Source organism: Lissotriton vulgaris, chromosome 2_1, assembly GCF_964263255.1.
Source record: "Lissotriton vulgaris chromosome 2_1, aLisVul1.2, whole genome shotgun sequence".
NCBI classification, from domain to species: domain Eukaryota; kingdom Metazoa; phylum Chordata; class Amphibia; order Caudata; family Salamandridae; genus Lissotriton; species Lissotriton vulgaris.
The window spans coordinates 1,930,670,787-1,930,692,622 of NC_141687.1; positions in this window are offsets into that span (position 1 = coordinate 1,930,670,787).

Sequence of the window (21,836 nt, forward strand, 5' to 3'; positions counted from 1 at the left end):
ATATTCACATATTTATCCGCCCATATCATTTCTTTTGTGGCCAACGGGATATGTTGTACCACCTTTTCCCTTCTTGAGGGTACCGACCCCTCCCCAGCCATTGGCAATGGCTTCTTACCCGAATCAGTAGCTGGACTCGCTGCTGCCGCTGTTCCAACGCCCGAAGACGGCTGTTCCGCGGGACCCTGAGGAGGAACAAAAGGACAAGGTGCCTTCGCAGCATCTCGAGACTGCCGCAACTGCTTCATTATTAGTTTGGCCTCTTCAGCCGTATCCCCTGGAGCTATGGCACCCTCATTATTCTTGCCCAACCACGCCGCCAACTGTGCGGCCAACTCGGGTGGCATATCCCCCTCGTTCACAGGTGTAACTACGACCGGGATTGGCTGTCCTGCATCCGGAATCGGAACTGGGGCCTCTACTGGCCTGACCGGGCTCGCCGGAGGTGACTCGGGAACCGGAGCCTCACCCCCTGCCGCCCTGTTCCTGGCCCTTTTACCTCTCCCGGCAGGGACTACCCCCGGCAATGCTGGTCCGATGACTTTCTTAGGCCGGCCCGTACCGTTCATGGCCGCCATCTGCTTCTTCATGTCCGCCATGTCCTTCACCAGCATACGGAGCATTTGGTCGGTGCTAACCTTCTTTCCGACCTTTTTGCCCGGCATTCTCTTACGATATTCGACCGAAAGATCCTGGAACCAGAGTTCGAAGCGCTAGAAGAGAAAACACAAGAAATACAAATTCTCAAAATTGGCTCCTTGTTCTGTCTCGAGCTCACGTGCAACGGGGAGGTGCAGCTTCTGAGCACAAGAACAAGAGGATGCTTCCTTGGATCGTCGCTCCTCTTATCCTCCCTCGGGCGGGCGTGGACCCTCCTCCAATCCGCCTCCAGGGCGTGGCCAACGGTGTAGGTGTCTAGGACAACCCCTCCTTGGGCGGGAAAAAGGCACGCCCCCGGCTACGCCGCTTCGGGCATACCAGCCGAGACTCGCCTCCCGCCCAAAAATGGCTTCCCGGGGGGATCGGGGTACTCCACCATACGTTCGGGGGGACCGAGTGGTCGCCCCTTTCCAAGAGGTAAAAAATCAAAAAAAGTGTACTAAGAAATAAAGCAAGAGTGAAGCATACAGAAACTGAAATAAAGTAATGTAGAAAGACAAAAGAGAGAAAAAGAAATAGATGGAGAACAAATTACTGAAGGTAAGTAAGATACTAAAAGAATGTGAGATACCAAAACGAAATCAGGAAAGAGAAGTAAGTAAAAGGAAAATGAGTGAAAGGGAAAGGAGTCTAAATGAGGATCCATTTACAAGAAAGAGGAATGGAAGATGACTGACAGTGTGTGAAGGGGAGTCACAGAGTGAAGGGATGAAAGGAATGAGGTTAATATAGAACGATAGAGGAAAAAGGAGTGAGGAAGTAAGTATACAGAAAGACAAAGGGAAGGACTGAGTGAAGTGCAGTACAATGAGTGTAGAAAGGCAAAAGAGTAAAGGACCAATAGAAGGAAAGAGAGGGGAAGAGAACTAAAGTAGTGGTACTGAGAATATGTGAGAAAGCTGAAAAAAGGTGCAAGGGAGAGAGGGGATGCAGACAGTTCAAATTGGATTGAGGAGTTGTGAAAGAAGTGGAGTAAAGGAACAGCGATGAAACAAAGTGAAAGAAAGGCAGTGTAAGTGAGTAAACAGAGCTGAAAAAGGGTGGAAAAAGGAAAATGAGTGTGAGACAATGGAATACAATATAAATTACACAATGCAAACTATAGAATAACTTATACAACATGTTACATAGTTTATTTTTGCTGTTCTCAGAATATATTGAAATTCACTTAAAACAGTGAGTTCAAACTCTTCATCATATAACAGCGGGAAAAAAAAACACAATCTAAAAGATTGTGTTTAAAAAAACACATATAAACTTACAAATCATATATGCACACTAATCTTTGATTCACTTACTTTTCCTTGAGGCCAAATAGTAGATAGTGAAGGTCCTTTTCGTAGGAAAATAGTCTGCTGTTCTCTAAAACTTCCATTTCATCAACTTTCTATGAAAAAAGATCTAAGAACATCTGAAATAATTCCCAACGTTTTCATTTTCCTCCTTGTGTTAAGTTATGACTTTTTACACATACCTTGAACTTTCCTTACGGCCAAAAAGTGTCAGTTATATGAGTATATTTTGAATTTTCTCTAATTAAACTCTGAAATTACTGTTTACCCCAAGTTTTCAAAGAAAAGCTCATATGACATTTTCACAATGTTTAAAGATTCATATTCTCTTTTTTGATCACTCATGTTCAACATTTCCTATAAAACTGATATCACTTACTATGAGATCCACTTACAGTACCTATATGAGATAAATAATTTTAAACATTAGACTAACTAACTAACTAACTTTTATTAACTGCTCCCGTCTTCAAAGGCTAATTACCTTTACTAAAACTTTGGTTCTAAAAACACTAGGTAAGAATTTTTTAAGTCAAAAGGCAAACATTGTTTATAAGTCAAATGAGAATCATTGCAGTAACTCCAAACTTTTTGACATTTTAAGTAACACGTATAATGTCCTGATATTGTCAAAGGATCGTCATGATAAATATTAGCTACAGTTGTAAAGGTTCTTCCTGAAATTGATTACTGAGAAGCCACAACATTTTTGATACAAGTTGTCAATTTAGTTCCATCAGGTCTACATCGTTGGAAAACTAAAATGACATACTGACCATAAGTTTGTATAAATAATGTGGACAGCATTGGACACTTACATTGGGTACACACCATATTATGATCAGCTGCTTTAACTAGATTATTAAATGACACTGATTTGCAGTCTGGTAAAGTCAAATATATAAATCTTTCAGTGTCTATTCTAGTAGTACTTCATAAACTACAATTGTCGCAGTCATGCTGCCATTGATAAGAAAGGCTAAAAAGATTTTCTACATCTACACCTTCATCTTCCAAAACACCAAACATATACATTAAAAATTCCTGACAATCCTGCTGAATGTTCTGTGAAAATTTATCTTGACGAGAACACATGTCTGAAATATTTCGAATTTCTGTTACACTTTTTATTTTTGCTCTATCTACATTTCTCAAACACAGAATTCAATAAACCACACAATCTTTGATCCCGATTTTCAACAATCTTTTCTTGTAAAGTTTGAAGAAAAAAAACAACATTAACCACTACATTAGCATAGCAGTTGACACCAGAACTGTTTTCAAACTGAAATCCAACAACATTTTCATCAGAATCCTTTTACTTTCTGTTTTCAATTACATTTTCATCTACTTTTTGTCTTTTTGCTAGTACCTCACTGCAATTATTCTCATTTTTTTTTTTTTGGCCTACCACACGTTTTTCAAACAGAGGATATTGAGGCAAATGTGGAGCATACTCTCTTCTTAACCTATTGTATTCTTTAACACAATCTAGATCTGCACAAATCTTTGTCTCATCACACTCAATCAAGTACAATCCTGATAAAGTTCTGACTCGTGATAATGCCACATATGCCATACCCTCTTTAAACACAGAACTTCCAATGTTCACCAAAGCACTATCTACACTTAAACCTTGAGATTTATGAACTGTCACCGCATATGCCAAACAAACAGAGAAACTGTTTTCGGCGAACATATAAGTCTTTTACAAGCAAAAATCTAGCAGAACAACAACTGATTTGTTGTACTTGCTCAATGCCATCAAATTTTATTTTTAAAAATTCAATTCCATCTCTATTTCTATAATTCACAAAATCAAACCCATGACCCATTGCTCCATTTACCAGACCTCTTTCAACATTTAAATTCCTTCTCAAAATTATACGACAATTTAAACACACATTCAGAATCTTTTCAAAACCAGCTGTTTTCAAATTTTCTGACAAAACAATTGTTGCACCCATATGCTCTATTTTATCTATTGCTTCCAGTTTCACAATCTCTTCATTTTCCAACTTTAACATTTTGTTGTTGAAGATGGAACATTTTTGCAGAGTTGGCATCAAACATATCCCAGATTTCTTCTCAGTAATGTTTTTAAAAATATTCTCTGGGAGAATGTTTTCATTTGGATACAAATTTGAAATTAATCGAGCATGTAAAGCTTCTTTCCCAAGCACACTTACTTTTCCGATTCTTACATCTTGTAGAATATTTTTATAATCTTCATCCTTTGCCTGTCGCATATTTTGAAGCAGTTCTGCATATTTAAAATGTAACCATATATTAACGATTCCAATGCTTCCAAGGGACTTCCTGGTATCTTCATGCGTGAGCATTTTAAACACTGGTTGTCCTTTTACTGGAGTCACCTGCAGTAGATCTCCAAAAACAATAATGTGTTTTCCTCCAAATAACACATCATACTCTGTTCTAAGAATTTCTTGCATTCTCAAATACACAAAAGCAAGCATTAGATTTGAGACCATGCTTACTTAATCAATGATAAGAAGTTTTGTTTTCTTCAGGACTCTGGATACTTCAGAACACGCATCTCCAGATAGCTTGTTGTAATGCAATTTATTATCATGCTCAACTGGCAGCATCAGTAAACGATGTAGAGTAATCCCTTTAATGTTATGTGCTGCCAGTCCAGTTGGAGCGGTTACAACACAAGGCAGCGGTGATTCCGTCCTTTTCTGCAAATAAGTTGCAATGGCTTTAATCAGAAAACTTTTTCCTGTTCCCGCTTCACCACTTACGTACAGTCGGACAGGCTTAATGATGTACATGAGCACACTTTTTTCTCATGTCTGAATCCATTTTCAATCTGTTCTGTGACTTCGTCATATATCTTTTTCTGCTCAACGTTTAGTTGCTTTACCAAATCTTTTAAGTTAACTACATCCTCTTGAGCTTGTTCCATAGCTCTTTCCACCTCATCCATGGCAGTTGCAGCTTCATTTTGGATAATTGGTCCTTCTAGTGGATCCTGACTCAATAAAGTAGAACTCTAACTGTCTTGAGAACTGTCTCTAGCAATCTCTTCAGCAATTGTCGCTTCTTGTTCTATTTCTTCGTTCAACATTTGCAGATAATTTGGAAAAACAGGACATTCTATGGTATCCTTGGTTGCATTAAAAGAGTCTTCACAACAGAGAAAATATCCAAGTAGTTTTTCTTCTGTACGCCATGGCTTAAAGAGTTGCAGAAGAGCTAACTAGTAAAATTCTCTTTTGTCTGGAGCTTCGCAACTCAATTTTCAATGATTAATCAAATGGCCTTTTCTCTGCTTCACTAAACATCCTTCATACCCAATGACAGCATATTTTCCATTATTGATATCTTCTGTGATGTTCCTGTAACTGTAGTTTTGCAGAACTTCATACAAACAAGTGTTCTCAAGGTGAGTACTTCTATTTGGATAGTATGTATCCAACATGTTTGTCTTCAAAACATCTGTACTGTTTGGTTCTTTTCCTGCCAAATATTCAATTTCTTGTACAGATTTCAAAACTCGGTTTCGTGTTGCAACAAGATCTAGACTCACCCAAATGATTGTTCTTGATTTGGCATAGAGACTTGCTGATGATAACCAATCAGAACATTCATATTCTCCAATTTCTCGATGCAACAACATCTTCAGACTGAAACTGTATAATTTTTTACTTATACTCTTTTCATGTTAAATGTCTTCCCACATTTCCTTCAGTTCAGTCTTTTCTTTTTTTGTGATGTAAGACTTCACATATCGAGCCACAGCAATAGAGTTGTCAGCAACAAACTGAATATTCATGTTAGCTTTCCACATGGATAAAATCACTGGGTTGTAGTCGTTGCTATACTTGGACTCTTTGTTTCTTTTTAAATTGTATGTATTTTTTGGTGATTTCCTTGTCACAGTATGTCGCAGAGAAGACAACAAATATTTTCTCTTCCTTTAGAAATCACTGGTCGTGGAAACGCGAAAAGACATTTCGTGTAGAATTTCTCCTTGTTTTTAAATTTTCGACGACAGTACTTTCCACAATGATGGGATTGAAAACATAAAACTTGTTGCCTTAAACTGTTTTCTTCAGTAGTTTTCGGAACAGCACATGTTGAATATTCTTCAATGAAACTCATCACTGTGTCATCCAAATCAGTTCCAAATTCGGGTGCATTTTTAATCCATAACAACATATGTATGTGAGGAGCACCTCTTGCTTGATACTCCTTCCTCCAAAAGAAATCCAAAACTTCTCCAAGGGGAGGATTTTTTTTGTTGGTAATAAAGACATCATAGCTTCAAATCTATGATTAAAATATCTGCAAACATTCACTGGATACAAAGAACACAGTTCTCCAGGTGTTTTCAATTCTATATTTTGTATGTTTCCATTTGCCTCTCGTAGAAATTGAAGTAAGTCGTCCCATGCATACTCAGCACAGCTAAGAGTGAGAAACCATGTAGGAGTTCCTAAATTTCTTCGCATACATTTCAATTCCCCATGACGACAGAACCAATACTCGTTTGTTCCACGCTGACATGCCATGAGATTGATTAGCTGAGATTCCAAAATACTGTCTTGCAGATTGACTTTCTCCATAAAGTCCCTCGCCGAAACATTTTGCAGATGAGCTCCACTTTTCAGTATATGATTAACTGCATAAGAAAGCCCAGACAAATCACTTTCATACAGTAGATGAAACAAATACGGAATGCATTGACGAAACCTTGGATCTTCAGCATATAATCTTAAAGTCCGGTATCCAGCTGCAGGAATTTGAACTGGTCGATCGTCATATCATCCACCTCGACCTGTTGGAAATAACTGTGGAAAACAACGAGCTTCCAAACTTTCTTCCCATACACTAATAGGACTTCCTTTTGCTGCTTTCATTTGAAACAAGTCAATTGCATTCCCCATTACTTCTTTGGAATGCAAAGGATGAACAGTATAATGTTCATATATTTCTTCACTTCTAGACACATCAACTTTTTCAATTTGGCCAACTGAACAATCACTGTCTTCTTCTGTAGCTGTTTCCTCTGCTCCAACACTTACATCTTTGTAGTACTCATTGTTTTTGACCAAATACAACGTTGCCTTTTTGACTTTTCTAACATCCACTAAATCTTGCCAGATTTTCTTACTCTTTGTCGGAACCCCATTAACTAGAATAACCAGAGGATCCTCTTCTACTCTTTCTACACCAATTGTATCAATATTTTTCTTGACATCTAGAGGCAAATAAACAACTCTTCCCTTTAATCCTCTTTGTAAATCTGTAGGAGGTAATTTCCCTATCTTAGGCTCCATCCGAACAATAGCTTGAAAAGGATGCACACATTGAATCAAAATTGATTCATAAGTATTTAAATCCATCAATTCAGAAGGAATATCTATCAACTGAAGATTATTATGAACAGCCCTTGCAGGCTTTCTATTTTCATTTAATTTTTTCAAACAATAATTACAAATACACTGATCAAAACTCAAATCAAAAGAATTCTCCACCAACAAATAACTTACAAAATCCTTCCATTCACTATTATTTTCCAATTCACATTTTGCATATAAATCAACTAACCTAGTCTGAATCTTAGAATGTGTTCGTTGACAACACACACAAGTTAAATTAGGCCTTTCACTTGATTTCACCTTAAACTTGGTAATTTCCTCGTCAAACTTTTCTATACTTGAAATCTGTACATTGTCTACCACATTACCATCCATTACTATATCCATTTCTACACTGTCCTCTTTGTTCCCAAAATAACAAAACTCAATTTCTTCACAAATAGTCTTCACATCTACTTCAGATCCATGCAAAAGAGCACTGTTTAACTGTTTTAGCTTAAGTGCTGGACTTTTTGCATAATACAACCTTCTCACTAATTTCCTCACCTTATTATGATGCACTGCTAACATCCTAAAATGATGAAAAACACTCTGACATACTTTTCTAGATTGACAAGCCAGTGAATGCCCATGCAAACCTGTGTTTTCTCTCACTCTGCAAGGATCTAACTCTTGCAAGATCTTCACTTTCTGTTTTACACTTTTCTTACTATATGTACATAAGAAATTTCGAAGCAAATCGATTGAATCCTGTCGCACACTACAAATACTACTGCACTTCCATGTGTACTCTGGATCCTTAGTACGTCTCTCTAAAACTTCATCAGCTAACACCTCTTCTGCATCTCTAGACACAGGTTTCTCTTTTTCCATTGGACAACTATCTTTCACCTCATATGCTCGTCCACTGGTGTCAACTGCATGCACCAAATCACTATGCATCCATTCTCCAGAAAATACTTCACAAAAATTAGTCCGATTAATTATTCTTTTCCATCTACTGTTCGATTTGAAAACATCAATTGCCTTGTTAAGTATCCTAATTCTATTGATTACTAAAATAAATAATTTTTTCTTAACTTCAAAATCCTGATCAACAATCTTCTCTACACTTTTCTTTTTCTTGTAAAAAGCAGCTCTCTGTTTACCTTTCTTTTCATTTTTTAGCAAATTTAAAACTACCCTATTGCGAAACATTCGTCTACGAATGTCCCTAAATTGATTTTGCCTTCTATTGCTATCCATACTCTTCTCTACTGCTCCAGTAGAGACATTTTTTGAGGGCCTCTCCTTCCTTTTCAAATTTGCTCTCTCCTTCTGGATCTTCACATTACCGTTAACATTTGTTTTTGTTCTACATATGTTGAAAAAAAAAGACTTAGTTGTCTTACCAGGAGCTTTTTTGGTGTTTTTTGAAGTACTTGTTGTAGAGGATTCTTTTAATTCCGTTGCTGATTTTGTTCTATTCCGTATGGTATTTTTTCTTCTCCTTTGCCTTGACGGCATTTTTGCTTACTTTTCAAATGTTGATTTCAATCTGTGGTAAAGAAAAAAATAACACATTATAGACCACTATTAGCAAACAACAAAGCAATGACAATAAGCAAACGATATAAGCACTAATTTGCAACATATCTAAGTTTATACCACAGCAACTATATAACTAGGAGTAATACAAAGAAAAACAGCTAGAGGGAGTAACACAAAAACACAGAGAGACTCAGACAAAGAAACAGGTAGAGGGAGTAAAACATACAAAAGGACTAAGACAAAGAGAGTGTATAATATGTTGAAAGACAGAAAAAGGATGTAATAGGGAGAGGGAGTAAGTAAAAAAAGGGAGTAAGTCAGAAAAAGGACGTAACAGGGTGTAAAACAGAGAGAGGGTGTAACAGGAAGTAACACAGAGAGAGGGTGTTAGAAGAGAAAAGGTTGTAAAAGATACTAAAACAGAGAAAGCCTGTAAAGGAAGAGACAGAGAGTAAGTTTGAGAGACGGTGTAAGAGGAAGTAAATCAGAGACAGGATGTTACAAGAAGTAGTCAAAGGGTGTAACAGGAAGAGAGAAAAAAAGTCAGAAAGAGACAGAGAGACGGTATAAAACAGACAAAAGGTGTAATAGGGAGTTACTCAAGGCTAGAATATTACAAAGAAAAAGGTTGATTAGATAGTATCTGCATGATTCAAAAAATATATTAGCACATTTCACAATCATGTCATCTATGTTTCCTCAGATTAGTCGTATTGTTGGATAATGCTTGGTTAAAACATTTTGCTGCATAGAGAAATTGTCTTTTGTGAAATAGTGAAGTTTCAGTAGTGAAATTGAATGCTTGTACATAGGACCTGTGCTGTGTTTCTAAAATGTAATTTTAAAAACGACTTTGAGGTAATTGAATGGCTTTTATATTTTTGATAAGGAATTAATAGTGTCTTACTCATTAAATAAATATATTTGAACCTTTTACAATGATGTCATCTGCATTACCTCAGATTAGGAAACAGATTGAGCTTCTTTCTTGTTGGTTTGTGTCATGTTTTTTGATAATGCTTGGTAAAAAGATTTTGCTGCATAGATGAATTGTATTATGTAAAATTGAGAAGTGACCTGGAATGCTTGTACATGAGACCTGTGCTGTGTTTGAAAAATCCTCTATCTTGCAAATCTTGATAGCAAGCATTATCAAAAAGCAAGACACAAACCAACAGCAAGGAAACTCAGACCCCGAGCATTTTTACCCAGCGAGGACTGAAACAAGGATGCGTGCTAGCTCCCAGCCTCTTTAATTTGTTTCTTTCAGATATCGCACAGCACTTTGAAAAAGCCGATTGTCACCCTCCAAACTTGGCCAATGAGTCAGTCGCCATCCTACAATATGCAGACGACATTGTCTTGCTGAGCCAGACTCCCATTGGCTTGCAGAGAGCAATAAATCATTTAGCATCCTACTTGGATCAGGTGCAACTGGAGCTAAACAAAGAAAAAACAAAAATTGTTCGCTTAGTGGATTCCAAAAAGACAAAGTTTAAATGGTCGGTAAAAGGGGCAATCGTGGAAGAGCAGCGTTCATATAAATATCTTGGCATAATAATTGAGCAGGGCATATCTCACAAGGAGCAAAAACTGGCTTTAAAAGCAAAAGCCCAATCACTAATCTACGCTTACAGACTTCTACGTAAAAAACGAGACTGCCCGAACTACACTCATCTGCTGAAAGTCATGGCCGCACAAATCCAGCCCAGCCTATCGTATGGCTTAGTCACCTGGTGTGGAAAAGAAGCAAATCTACTGAACGAGCTCCAGACCAGGATCTACAAGACCGTTTTTGAGCTGCCAAAATCTGCCTCTCCTTCTCAGGTTCGACTGGAATTCGGCCTACAGCACCAGAAACTCCGGGCAATGAGTAGCTTTGTCAAACTTTGTCATACATTCCGCTGTTCTAACCCGGACACCCTGAACAAATTATGCTGGGACGAAATCAAGCTCCAGATGAACTTAGAAATACCGAGCTCATGGGGAAGCTTTTTGAGAACAGCTTTGACTGAGCTGGAATTACAAACAGCGTGGGAAAACGGGGAAGATAGAGCAAGCTTCGGCAAAATCGTAAACGCCGCAGCTAAAAAGAAATCCTTGCTGGCTGACAAAAAATCAATCTCTAAGCGCCGGCATGGGTGGACAGTCATCAACTCATACAGAACCCTAAAGCCCCAAAATTATCTATCCGCTCATTTCAGCTTGCATTTAAAAAAGAGCTTTACAAACTACCGCATGGGCTTGCACGACTCAAAAGACCTGTATCCAACTTGGAAAAAGCCCTATCTTTCAGCAAACTGTCGATTATGTGGTTTTAAATCAGAATCTGTAACTCACTTATTATGTGCTTGTCCAGCAGTCCTGGAACAGAGGAGACAGTATTTAAAATTAATTTTTAATGAGTTGAACATCCGTTCATGCAGACAAGCAGTGATAAGCTGGCTGGAAGGCGCTTCCATTATCCTGGTCTGCAGGGGCGTCAAATTCATGACAACGGTCAGAAACCTCCTACGGCAAGCAGATGGAGAGTAAACAAAACAAGCAGGACCAAAGTCACCTTCAATAGCCGACCAACAACATTAACGAATGGACAGCATGCGTACTAGCGACTAGCTGCAGGTCGCAATTAGTGGTGTATGAACATTAAAATTTGGAACACTGGGGTATACACTATGCAATTATCTTTTCTAAAAGGTCCCCAAATTTTAAAAAAGAAATATACACCCTTTTTATATAATTATGGAACCATGTCAAAATTCAGGTGTACTTATAAATGTAATGAAATTTTTACTACGTTTTTTATGGTTATGGGGGGGGTTTGTAATGATTTTAATTAATCAAACAATAAACTTATACTACTCAGGCCCTTATTTATGAAGGCCTTGTGCCACCGGTGCGTCACTTTTTTCCCATGTTAAAAGTGACGCACCGGCGGCACAAGGCAATCATAAATAAGGCCCAAATGTAAATACCATTGATTTGCCCCTAAAATCGTTTTTTGAATAACATTTTAGAAACACAGCGCAGGTCCTATGTACAAGCATTCAATTTCACTACTGAAAACTCACTGTTTCATAAAATACAAATCCTCTATCTTGCAAATGTTGATAGCAAGCATTATCAAAAAGCAAGACACAAACCAACCGCAAAGAAATTCAGGGCCTTATTTATGAAGGCCTTGCGCCACCGATGCGTCACTTTCTTCCCATGTTAAAAGTGACGCACCGGCGGCACAAGTCAATCATAAATAAGGCCCAAATGTAAATACCATTGATTTGCCCCTAAAATCGTTTTTTGAATAACATTTTAGAAACACAGCGTAGGTCCTATGTACAAGCATTCAATTTCACTACTGAAACCTCACTGTTTCACAAAATACAAATCCTCTATCTTGCAAATGTTGATAGCAAGCATTATCAAAAAGCAAGACACAAACCCACAGCAAAGAAACTCAGGGCCTTATTTATGAAGGCCTTGCGCCACCGGTGTGTCACTTTTTTCCCATGTTAAAAGTGACGCACCGGTGGCACAAGGCAATCATAAATAAGGCCCAAATGTAAATACCATTGATTTGCCCCCAAAATCGTTTATTGAATAACATTTTAGAAACACAGCGCAGGTCCTATGTACAAGCATTCCATGTCACTAGAGAAACTTCTCAATTTAACATAATGCAATTCCCCTATGCTGCAAAACCTATTTACCAAGCATAATCCAAAAACATGACACAAACCAACAAGAAAGAAACTCAATCTGCATCCTAATCTGAGGTAGTGCAGGTGACATCATTGTAAAAGGTTCAAATATATTTATTTAATGAGGCAAACACTAATAATTCCTTCTCAAAAATATAAAAGGCATTCATTTACACCAAAATCGTTTTTAAAATAACATTTTAGAAACACAGCACAGGTCCTATGTAGAAGCATTCCATGTCACTAGAGAAACTTCTCAATTTTACACAATGCAATTCCCCTGTGCTGAAAAACCTATTTACCAAGCATTATCCAAAAACATGACACAAACCAACCAGAAAAAAGCTCAATCTGCATCCTAATCTGAGGTAATGCAGGTGACATCATTGTAAAAGGTTCAAATATATTTATTTATTGAGGCAAGGACTAATAATTCATTCTCAAAAATATAAAAAGCATGCATTTACCCCAAAATCGTTTTTTAAATAACATTTTAGAAACACAGCACAGGTCCTATATACAAGTATTCAATTTCACTACTGAAAATTCACTATTTCACAAAATACAATTCCTCTATGCATTAAAATGTTTTAACCAAGCATTATCAAAAAACATGACACAAAACAACCTTTAAAAAAATCTGCTTCCAAATCTTCTCCATAGAGCATACAAGTCTCTATCTAAATTAAATTAATCATTTCTTACCTTTACAAATGCTTTGGGAGATAGAGAACAATGTCAGACACACACACCAATTTTTCTTTACCAGAGCAAAAGGTATGCATTCCACACACTGCAACCATGACTGGCACAGAAAACCTCTAATTCTACACAGATATGCCTCATTTCAACCAATCAAAACTCTTCCCTCACTATTTTCAAACCAACACCCTTCCCCCCTCAGCCCTTTCTATCTGTTACCATAGCAACTCTCTCTTTACTGAACTCTCAGGTTCAAAAGTTTATTCTACAATGTTGCAAATGAACTAAGCAAGGATGTTTGACCTCTCAATACACCAGCTTACCCGATGAAATGTTTCTTTAATTGACTTTTTCTTAACCATTCAAATTGCTTCTTTCACAAAACACAACCATGCACCCTAACTTTTAGTTTTCAACTATCTGAATTCACCAATCATTGCTTGTGATTCAAGAGCAGTGAAACTCCACAATTATTTTTGGGTAAACTCCTACTGTTCCAACTGCCATTTCATTCACACACTTCATCTGACTGCACCAGAACCTTCTCTCATCATGTATTCTGTGTGGATTATAGGACATAGCTACATCCACTGGGCTCAAAGGTATGCAGCTAGCAGAAATTTTTAAAACCTTGATTTAACAAATGTGGAAATCAAGTGGATTGGCAAGAGATGATTGAGATGTCACCAATTGATACCATTGGTGAAAACCTTTTTGCATCTGCCAAACCCTGACCTCTTAATAGTGCACTGTGGAGGAAATGACTTGAGCACTTTGACTGGTGTAGGTCTGGAAATGCTTTTAAAGTACACCTTTGATCAATTGATGACACTTTTTCCACAAACTGCCTTGGTATATTCCAATATATGTCAAAGACAGAAATGGAACTGGTCCAACCAATTTTGTCCACAATTTGAGAAAGCTCGGAAACATGTGAATAAATCTGTTTCTGCTTACATGAGAGACTATGGAATGGGTTCAATATACAACAATAACTTGCGTTTCAACATGCAAGATATCTACAGAGGAGATGGTGTGCACTTCTCAGATGAGGGGAATAGAATATTCCTCCTGAATTTAAGACTGTGCATTGGAACCTACTTGTAGGTACCTAAATCAGCCACAGAACCCAAAAGCTCTTTTCAGAGCTACCCTACCTCTGATCACTCAAAATGATTATCTTTCTCTAACTTTTTTTCACTATTTTTCACCAGAGTACGCTCCCCGGTACGCTCCCTGGTGCGCGTACCGGGCGCTCCCCCCGCAAAATGTAATTTTTTTTTTGGGCATATATGCCCCTCCTAAACTCCCCCTCAGAAAACCTAGAGGGTCAGGGGGTGTCTACTGTGCCCCTTTTTACCCATTCCCAATGTTGTTTGTCCTCCATCTTGTGTCTCAATTCGACCGAAACACAAAATGGCAAACTCCCGTTGCGCTCCCGGTACACGTACCGGGGCGCCCACCGGTGAGCGCTCCCAAAAAAAATTGGGAAATGAAATTACATAAAAACCACTGGACAGACTTTCACCAAATATAGAATACACCCTACTACATACCAGTCCCTACCATTATCCCACATTTGATGGTATTCCATTGAGCCATTTGGGCTGCAGCCCTGTCTAAATATCCTGAGGTAAATTACATGACAAAAACACATATGAAAGTGTTGGAATTTACAACCAATCAAAATATTACTTACATTTTGTACTTTTATGTGCTGACATTTGATTGGTTAAGTACATGAATATATAGGTATAATGACAGGGAAACACAGCCATTTTGACTAATACTACCTGAGGTACATTTTGACTGAAAACGTCAACTACTTTGAAAAAGGTAAGTTGTTAATTTGAAAGGGGAACTTTAAGTTAATTTGGGAAAACGTTTTCTGATAGTTATATACTATCCCTGTGTAATAGTTATAGATTGAGATACGCTTCTCTCTTATAATTATGGATTGAGTTAGGTTTCTCTGGTATAATTATGAATTTACTTAGACTTCATCACATGCACTTTTTAATAGTTCTACTTCCTGCCTGAAACCATACAGTGCCCAAAAATTACTTCACTGTTAAAAACTCAGAAGTACCTGTCTAAACTTAAACCCAACAGTACCCTAACTCTACTAATATAGTTAATTTTGATGCAATTTTCAGAAAGAAAATGGAAGGAGAAAAACAAGCAAATGTTACTTCTATCGAAGTAAAGGTGGAAAATCCAGAAGAGCAAAAAGATAAAGTTGATTTCATGGATGACTCTTTGGACCAACAGTTAAAAGAATGTTTGGAACAAATGGAATCATGTACTTATAATTATGAGGAAATACCGGACAATAATATGTTACAAGTTTTATTAAATTATGAAAAAGAATCAGAAGAATAAATTTATATTTAATAATTTTAAATTTTTTGAGACAATATTCATTTTTATATGTAATTCATAAAGTATTACCAAAATGATTATATTATAAAATGAGACTTATAGTATACTGTGCAACTTTTTTGTGTTACATAGTAAGTTTACTCATAGTTACTACCTTTCTCCCACTATATTATCTCCTATGTGTATTTTACATCTCTTTTTCATCATAAGGGAGCAGGATAGACTACCCATGATCCCCTAGGACTTCTCAGGGAGTGCTTAAAGGATCTGTTTCTGCTTTCCGAACAGACTATGTTATGGATTCCATATACCACAATAACTTCTATAACAACATGCAAGATATCTACAGAGGAGACGGTGTACATTAAATTTAAGTCTCTGCATTGGTACCTACATGTAGGTACTTAAATAAAAAAATAAAAAAACAACAAAAAGAAAATTTCTTTAAAACAGCTACTTTTTTTTAAACTGTTATTCTTTTTCCCCATGGTACGCTCCCCGGTGCGCGTACCGGGCGCTCCCCCCACGAAAATCTGCCCCCTTATGGTCAATTCCCCCTTTGTTTTTGCCACCTCTTGTGTCTCGATCCTAATGAGACACAAGATGGCGGCTGCTCCAGACTGTTTGGAATGTTTACAGACACCCGAGAGCCAATCAGCTTTCCGCATGCAAGTCGCGTAGCGCGCCCGTTACGCGCCCCGTTGCGCGTACCGGGGCGCTGCCATAGATATATATTTTTTTTTTAACCTAAATTACTCAAAAACCACTGGAGCACATATCTTGAGACATAGCAAAGGCACATCGGGCTACCAGTTCCTACAATTTTGCCAAGTTTGGTGGAAATCCATTCAGCCGTTCGGGCTAAAAGTGAGTTTGACCGCCCTATGGAAATTAACATGGGAAAACACGTTTTGGGACCCCCCTTCTATCTTGGCCCTCGCTTCACAAATCCCTCCCAAACTTTCAAGGAAGAACTGAAGCTCCGCGAGGCAAATTTGAAGAAATTTTCAGGCAGATTCCTCAACCGGCGCCAAAGTTATTCACAATAGAATTTTGAGATTTTGCATTGAAAAAAATCCTAACTATAACTACCTACTGGCGACCTCCAGTAGGTAATATATATATATATATATATGTATATATCCACCTAAACAGCAGCTCCAAGCTCCGGACCCGTGGCACCTCTCCTATCGGCGCGAAATTCTCGGCAGAGCCTCACCGGATACATATGCACACAAACCTCCTCACACGGAGAAGGTAATGAATAATGCACTCGCAGGAATTTGATACATCCCAACTCTTCTTTATTTCATGAATAAAGCAACTCCCAGGTCACAGAAAAGAACCGATGCGTTTCATTATCCCCCGAATACTTGCTCACGGTTACATACTGACAGGTTCAAAAACCAACCATTAAAAACACTCCACATTACATCATGTGACTCGTGATGTCATTCTGACATTATCATAAACAGAGGATTCTGGTACTTGTAGTAAAAAAAGTTACATTTTTATTGGTGCAGACCCATGAACCACTTTTCACTTAGATATTAGTGTCACTATTAAATCAAAAACAATCCAATCCATCTCGGTTATAGCAATTAATTTATTACATTTTTTAGGCTATTAATGCGTTTTAAGCTCAAATTGAGCCTTCCCCCTAGGACGCTACGAAAACTCCAATGAGAGACGCTACCCTTACTTTAACACTGGATCCAATATTTGCTGTCATATATATCGCGCCTCAGCCATTTTTTGCGGAGACACCATAAAATTATCATGTCTGTGCTCTTAATTCCAAAACTAACCCTCCAGTGGGTTAGGAAAATGTATAGGGTAATTGAGGTATTTCCCATTTATGTCCTACTCTACATATGGTAGAGTAGTCCTGTGCTCGTTGTCCTGTTGTTCTATTTTTAAGCCCTCCAGTGGGCCTTTGAGACACTAAGACTATCCTAATCTTATTTTTGGGGAAAGGGTTCTTTCAAAAGATCCCATTTGTTCTCATAGTTAATGAGTTTGTAGCCTATACTAAACCGACATAGGTATTCAACACTACAAAATTGGAAGTTACTACCGTGTCTGCACCACAAAAAAATTATTAATAGTTCTAAACAGGATAATTTGATCAACACAACGAAAAATACAAATCCTTCAAAGATGTACATATAATTCCTCACACCGATTAAGACAACAGGGAGTAAAAGTTTGAAAGTTCAGAATTTGCCGAGATTCTCTCTGTCTCAGTTTCTTTTCCCGATCTCCACCTCTCTCACCGATGGAGATCATTTCAAGCGCATAAAAACGCAAAGTTTTCCAGTCACCACCATGATTTGTTTCCTTATGTTTCGCAACAGCATTGCTCCTGCCACAGTTCAGAGTTGCTCGTACATGTTCGAGTATCCGTTTTTTCAACTCACATTTTGTGCTGCCGATGTATTTTAATGCGCACTGGCATTCAATTACATATACGACATACTGGCTCTTGCATGTAATCAGACTTTACAAGTTTGACATTTGATAAACCCTTTGGTTTTCAACCATTCAGTTCCTTTCTTTTTCCAAATTTTTGATGATGGCTATGTATCAGTTTGTCCTTTAAGTTTTGGGCACAGTGGTAAGTGACATTAGAATGTTTACCCATGATTTTCCCAGCCGTGGGATCAAGTTGTAATAACTTCCAATTTTTTTTTTAATTTGGAAAATCTGTTTGGATTTCCTAGTGTAGTCCAAGATTAGTCTTACTGGATCCCTAGTTTTGTGTTCCTCATTGGATATTTTGTTTTTGATTTTCAATGTGTCCTCTCGTTTGTTATCATTTGCTCGGTGCCATCCTTTTTTAATAATATATTCATTATAGCCACGTTGTCTGAATCTCCTGGTTGTATTCTGGCTATGTTCTTACCATTCTTTCTATTACGAGCCGATGTGCCAGAGCCTCAGGAATTCCCTGTATGGGATGTTTTCAATGTAGCTTTATGAAAACTCTTGGTGTGCAGAGTGGCATTAGTTGAATTCATTTTCCTGTGGAGAGTGGTTTCTATTTTGTTGTTGGCAATGTAGATTTCAGTGTCCAGAAAAATAACACTCTCACTACTGGCAAAAAGGTAAAGTTTGGTTTGCAGATTACGCTTTTTGTTAAATGGTGTAAATTCGTTTAGTAGTCTCTGGAAAATCAAAAGTAAAATCATAGATATATCTATAGACGAAGTACTGTGCGCGTACTGACCGAGGATAGTATGCGTACCATTATGAGCATGAGCTGCATGCTAATTAGCTGTTGACTGTCTGTCAACACTCCAAACCAGGAAGTGTTGGCAGCCATCTTGTGCCTCTGTAAAACCGAGGCACAAGAAAGCAGTAAAAGAAACATGAAAAACACGCAAAGGGGGCAGGGAAGAAACACCCTGAGCCCTTAGGCCTGCCCAGGGGGTCCCACAAGGACCCCCAAGGCAAAAATGTGTATATATATATTTTTTTTTTAAGTCTTGGTATACTCGTAGGGTATGTGTACGCCATGAAAAAGAAAAAAAAAGTAAGCCCGCTTTATTTTGTAATTAGTCCCCGGGGACTAAATCCCGGGGAGAATTTTTTTTTATTTATAATGGGGGCCCAGAGGGGGGCAATTCTTCTGAGCAGGCCTTCTCCGAAATCCTCTGTATTCACATAACCAGACAAGATGCACACCGGTCTCGTACATGATGGCCAAGACCTCGAAAGAACTCCTCCTCGGTATCAGATGAACCCCACACTGAAAGCATTTAGGAAGAGTCATAACACCCGCCTTTTCGAATGATTGAACCTGCACAAATTCCCCCCACATACTCCCCCTGTGCCTGTAAACCCTCACAGTTGAATAGTGAGCTCTATACATCCCTAATTGATTAATACATACTCCACCACAGTTTGTGCTTGAGTGTTATGAACAGGCCCTGTCATTGCTTTGGCTGTCTGTAACTCTTTAAGGTAGTGAAATGAGTAGTACTAAGGGCCATATTATCAAGAAAAGGCGATACATTATTGCCGCTTTTATTGGAAGGAAACTGCTGCTAAAGCTGCGATAATGGGCTTCATAATATGCCCTTGTGAATTCCCATCGAAGCCCAGGTTCTGGTGTTAGCGTGGCTATATCCTTCTTTTTTTTGCTACAGTTTGTAAAAGTGTTGCCCCACATTCTTGATAATGTAAGAGGGCATCAGTTACTTTTAGATAAAGTACAATAGAAGTGCTAAAACAAACACTCCCGCTCTACATTATCTGAGATCAAGAGAACAAGTAAAAAGCAGTTAAATGCAAGTGACTTCATATTACATAGAAAAGTATGCATTATTATTTTTCAAAATTGTATTCTATAGAATTCAGGAACGTTCTGTTGTAGTGCTTGGAGGGTGATCACTGTTCCGCTAACAAATCACACACTCACTAAAGAATATATAGGATGGTACTCTTATAATATATAGTACTGGTCCTATATATTTTTTAGGGAGAAGGTGAATAGGAACCGCAAATAAAAATAGAAATTAGGAAATAGCATTCAGAAATGTAGGGTTTATTAAATATTTAAAGTAACAAAGTATGCATGATAGCTATATTTTTCATTCTGCAGTTTTGTAAAATATGGCTTCACTTCTGAGAGCTACTTATAGGGTGCTGGTGAGCTACCAGTAGCTCCCTAGCTACTAGTTGGAGACCCCTGCTTTATATAGTGAGTGGGGAATTGTAGTCCTCAAGCATAAATGTAAAGGTTATTACACCACTACATGCATAATACATAGCACGTTGAATCACTGCGATTCCTAAAGCCTGCCTCACTGCATGAGTACATGCTTACTGACTGAATGATTATATTAATATATGGTAATAAAGAGAAATAAAAAAAGTTTTAATAAAGGGAAGTTACTAGAATAATAAGTCAAAAAGGGGAATTAATGGTAATACTCTTATTAAAAAAAAATTACCTAGAGAAATGCTTTAATAATAAAAACGAGTTTAAATAAAGCATTTTAGAAATTATACGAAATTTAAATAGTATGGAAAGAGGCACATTTACATAAATACATGACGTGCTAAAACAGTGCAAATGAGAAGACCTGTCAACTGAAAAACTTGATTCATTAATGGGAGGAGCAATAAATTGATCCCATAGAATGTTATGTAACCAAAAAGTATATAAACCAAAACTGTGGGATGATTAGTTTCGTTTCAGAGAATCAATACGGGCGAAGAAACTCCAAGCAAAGGAATGATTCAGAACTGCAGAAATATCTTCACATTATCTTTCATTTGTTCAGTGAGTACATATTGTTAATGTATATTTAAAAATACATGAAACGGTATGTACTTTCCAGAGGAGTTCGATGAATTTCTACGGAGGAAGGAAATAATATCAAAGAGAGGTAAATTATCTGAATGGAAATATAGGTTATTTTACGAATTAGTATGTGCAAAGTATTGATTAAGAGTGATATCAGATTCTTTAATTTACACAGAGGGATCTTATTGTTAATATATATTTTAATTTACATATAACTTTATGATCCTTCAACTGGATTTTGATGACTTTCAACAAAGATATTATTTTAGTATGCAAGTATTTCTTTATGATTGAAAAGTGTACTAAAAACAAAACTCTTTATCTTCTAGAGTGAAATTGGATTAAAAGTATTTATATTAGGTAGTGCTTTTTCCAATCTTCACTCATGAAGAATAGGAGGATTATCTTCGCAAGTACTTTTTAAAAGAAAGTAGTATAATTGTGGTTTAAAATGTTGTGATTGTTAAATGTAGTTATGACATTAAAAAAGAAAGATGAAGTAGTGAGGGAGTGTTTGTCGAAGCACTTCTATTCTACTTTATCTGAAAGTAAAAAAAGCCCAAACATTTATAAAAAGATGATGGGCCAACACTTATATAATGTAGCATAAGGAATTAGTGCTTATGATAAAATAAAATAAATGTGGTCCAACGCGTGATACCAATAAATGAAAAATATTTTTGCATTTCACCTATATGATAAATATAAAAGACTCAATAAAAATATTTTGAAAACATGAGCATTTTTCTTTCAAGGATGGTTTGAAGAATTATTCATTTTATAAAAGAACATAGTACTCCACGCTAAAGGAAAAAAGTCAGAACAATTATGATAGAAAAGAATATATAATAATATTTTTAAATACTTTTACAGTCAACAGACTCGTGAGTAGAGTACACAGTTTAAGTTA